Raw genomic sequence first — 4512 nt, forward strand, 5'->3', positions numbered from 1 at the left:
GAAGGCTGGGGACAGTCATTAACCAAGCCCAGGCTCGAATGACAGGGCCTGTTGGGTGATAATGGCTCACATTCATTACGGAGCGATGGTAATGATTCAAGTGAAACTAATGACAAATTTTTCTCTCCTTCAAACAAGGAGCTCTGTGCCAAACTGGTTTTTGATGGTGCTTGAAGGATAGCAAGAGGTCATTAAAAACTTCTCCCAATTTTGTACTCTTGTTTTATAAAACTTTAAGAACCAGTTAGAGTTACAATGAATTAAAACATGTACCCTTCTAGATCTCAAGGTGGTTATGCATTTGTTGATGAAATGTGCATAGGAGTCAGCTGAATTTCCTTTGATTACGCTCCCCCCAAGTGTATTCTCTCCAGAATTGTGGGCTCATCACATAATGCTGAACTGGGGCATAGAGAACGGTAAACTCAGTGTGACTTCCCATTTTACACTCACAGTCAGGGCAGAGGAAGAGGAGGGCCATTTACTACCTTCCTGGGAAGACAAAGGCCCTAAACAGAGGCAAATGTTATGGCTGATTAGTACAATCAGATGAAATGGGACCTTCTTGTAATTTCTTGTCATTTCACCCCATAACCCCTATGGGTGGTAGCCCTGGGCTCTCACAGGAAACTCTGTTTTCATTTCCATGGTTAAAATGAGCTACTCTTATCTGTAAACTATACAGCGAGGTCAAAACAGTGAGCCCATGACCTAGCCTTCAGCTGGGGAGAGAAACAAAAGAGAGATACCCTGAATCAAGCTTTCTGGAGACATTCCTGATGGTGTAAACTTAGGTTGCAAGGAAGAAAGAAGCAAACTTCAACCTAAGCCTCGCAACCTCCCTCCTGCTCCTGCCAGTTGTGTCCTGTCAGCAGACAGGGCATCACCATCTCTCTGCCTGGTGGTCTGGGTACACGTGACCGCCGTTTGGATGAGCAAAATGACCAGGAAGACTGGTTTACAGCCAATATGGCTGAATAGAGCTATCCTAAGTATGTCATATAAATTCAGTTAAAAAGAGGTTTGGATAGCTATAGATGTCTTATTTCTACTGTTTATCAACTTATTTGTAAGTAAAAACTGAGGATATTCTTCAGAGGAATGACATCAGGAGAAATATTTTTTGAAAATATTTTCATTTTTATTGCATTTCATCCCTTTTCATTTCAAGAGAACAATAAAATTTGATGACACATGTAATCTGATCAGATTTTTCACTGTGAACTTGTAGAAACTCTAAGTTCAATATTAAGATTATTTTCAGTAAAATATCTGAAGCCAGTCGGGTGAATTTAGGAAAGGAATTTTGCCTATCACCTGCATAAGCTGTGTCGCCCCATCCGCTCTGAATCACTTTCTCTGCTACTCGATGCTTAAAGTTGGCCAAAGCCACCTACGGCCCGAGTGGTGAGATATATCACTTGCAAAAAGAAACAGAGTGGGATTTATCTAGGGGCTGACTGTGGGCTCATCATTCATCTAAAGTCTGAGTGTCAGGGGTATGGGCAGAATAAACACACCTGTGAAAATTGCCTAGACCCAGCTGAAATGGGAGTAAGATAAAAGTATTAATGACGATGGTTGGCGACCCTTTTTTCCTGAAAGGCTTTCCTGTTGCTGGTAACAGTCTTCCTCTGTGGAAGCACCTATGTAGTTAATCTGGAATCTTCTCCCACTGAGCAAGCCATTTTGACTTGATTTCCAGTTCTTCTCGCTATTAAGAGTGTGACTAAAGCTACCTCACATGTCACGGCTGAACTCCCCTACTTACCTGATGGAACCTTCATCACAGGGGTCACACTCACCCCTATTTAACTGGTTGGGGTTTCAAGACTGTCTCGTCTTCGCTCACCTAGGTTTTCTGCTACCCAAAGTGCCTTCCGCTCAGCTCACATCGCAAATCTCTTCTCAACCTTCCAGGGCTCAGGAGCAGGAGCTACCTCACAGCGCAGTCTTTCTTGGGCCACGTGCTGCCACAAACGTGGATGTAGCCGTCTCCCTCTCCTTGATGTATTGACTCCCTTTCCCAACTCTCCTGCAGCTGCTTCTGTAGGGTCCCAAGTAGTGCTAAGCGCTCAGTGTTTGCCGAGAAGTCATCCATAGACCAGTCCATAATTTTGATAAACTTTATTTGAGTAAATTCCTAAATTAGTAAAAAAGTAATTAATGTGCCTGATTTCCCCCCTACCCTGTATTATTTTAAAAGTAACGTGACTCCAGCTTAATTAACCAGAAACTGCTGTCTGTCGTTTTATGAGGTGCAGCTGACTCGATTTTCAAACACATTGATGAGAGTTTGTTTACCCCGCTCTTCTCTTCCTGGGTGACTACGTGGGGCTTCTTCGTGTCGGGTCTTAGACATTTAAGTCAGGCCATTTACTCAAGAAACGGAAGCATGCCAAGTGAGACAAGCAAACGTTTAACGATGCACAGGATTCTGCTGATGTTTCCTACGTTGTATTATTGGTTATACAACATGCAACCACCCACTTAGTGTGTTTCTAATGAGGCTGTGATGAGAGTGGCCAGTGGGCGTGGGCAAACCTAGGAACCGGGCAGGGGACCTCCCGGCCAGGGTAAAGATGGAAGTCCCTGAGAAGGGCAGATCCTTCCATTGTGTAATAGCAAGCATCATTCCTAGGCAATAAAATCCCATGTTTAATCAGACATTAAAACAGAGACTAATAGTTTTTGTTTTCTGTGTACTGCCAGCTTAGCTTGTCAGACAGCANCAGAGGTTGTTTGTGGGCTATGACAGGTACTTTCTGTGTCATGGCAAATTGGCTTTGTGGTTGAGGGAGGACTCAAGCCACACTCCTTGGGTTCAAATCCCAGCTCCCCACTTAGTGGCTGTGTTGTTTTGGGCAAGTGGCTCAGCCCTCTCTGTGCCTCAGTTTCCTTGTCTGTGAAGTAAAGAGAACAGAAAGTCCTACTTCGTAGGTTGAGAGCGTTCCATGAATCCATTCATAAAAACCGGTTAGGACAAAGTGTGGCACATAGAACGTTAGCTATTATTATTATAAATGCACTTTTAGAAATGGTCTGGAACTGCGGAATAAATAACGTGCCCTGTGCCCCAGGCATTCTCCAGGCACTTTGTTCCTCACTCAGCCCTTACAGGAACCCTGGCGATGGGGTATCTGTCACCATGGGGGGAAGCGGTGGCCAGGGAGCTGATGAATTAGACCATTTCCCCAGCGTCATCCTATTGGTAAACAGAGAACCAGTGTCTGAAGTCAACACTCATATCCTTCCACTCTTCCACAATTATTTCCAAAAGCAGTGGGCACAACCGCTTCCGCGTCATCCCCTCCTCACCTGGCCAGCCCGTCTGGGCACCATGAGCGTGTACCCCTTTGCTGGTTTGCCCTGAGCATCGAGTCCCCAGCGCCCAGCAGGCTCGGCCCCTGCTGAGCCTTCCAGCTGCCCATCCTTCCACCCACATGCCATGCACTGCGCCATGCTGAGCTGTCACTCCCCTAACATGCCGACCGGCTCTTGCTCCAAGCTTCTGTACATCCCTGCAGCCTGGAATACGCTCACACGCTTGCTCATATTTTTATTTAAAGAAAATTATAGGTCACAGCGAAGCACAGCAAATGGCTTGGAAAACAATATCAAGAACATAAATTTATTTTGTTAGCGGGTTATGCTAAAAACTGTCTCTCTCTGCAAGATAAAATAGACAAGGAGACAGAATAGTTATTGTTCAGCGGGCTGAACTCAGCAAGCTGTTTATCTGACTAATCAGGTTGGAGCCATGGACTTAAGTGAGAATAAACTTGACTGTTCTTTGTTCTTGGTCATTAATTAGAAATTCTCTTCTGTGTTCCTTGACATTCAATGTACGGAAGAAATGGCTCCCTGAAATGTCAACCGATTTTACTACAGAGCCTGTTTTAATTTCTCAGGAACATAACCTTTCAAGCAAAGGCTTATGTTAGCTCTAAAGTTGGTTAAACATGTTTTTTAAAAACCGTATGAAATCATAAAAATGTTTATTACGGGATGTATAGTAGTAGTTCATAAAAGACGGCTGTGATTATTGGATTAAATTGGAAGTAAATGCACCAAGCGTTTCTCCCTCTCCTGTCTTTGTCCCTCTGGAGATGTGACCAGGCCCTCTGCAGAGGAGAAACACACCCACCCAGCTACTTGCTTCTGGCAGCTTTGGATGCAGACATATCAGAAAGATGTCTTTCTTCCATCCCTTAAATACTCTCAGCTCTCAGACTGTGGGGACAATTTTCTGAGTCTTCCAACTGCCACTCCCAGAATCTGAAGTTTAATCTGTGACAATCTGCTGATGAAAAAGCCACTTCCTCCAGACACCACCACCCCGCACAGACACTCAACTACAGACACTCAACTACAAATAGCCGTTGATTAAGCAAATGTTTGTTGAGCACCTACTATGCACCAGGCCAGGTTCTCCACCAGGGGTCAGCATACTTCTTCTGAAATGGGCCAGGTAGTAAATATTTTAACAGTCTCTGCCACATATTCTCCTTC

Source organism: Hipposideros armiger, unplaced genomic scaffold (assembly GCF_001890085.2).
Source record: "Hipposideros armiger isolate ML-2016 unplaced genomic scaffold, ASM189008v1 scaffold_85, whole genome shotgun sequence".
In the NCBI taxonomy this organism is placed as follows: domain Eukaryota; kingdom Metazoa; phylum Chordata; class Mammalia; order Chiroptera; family Hipposideridae; genus Hipposideros; species Hipposideros armiger.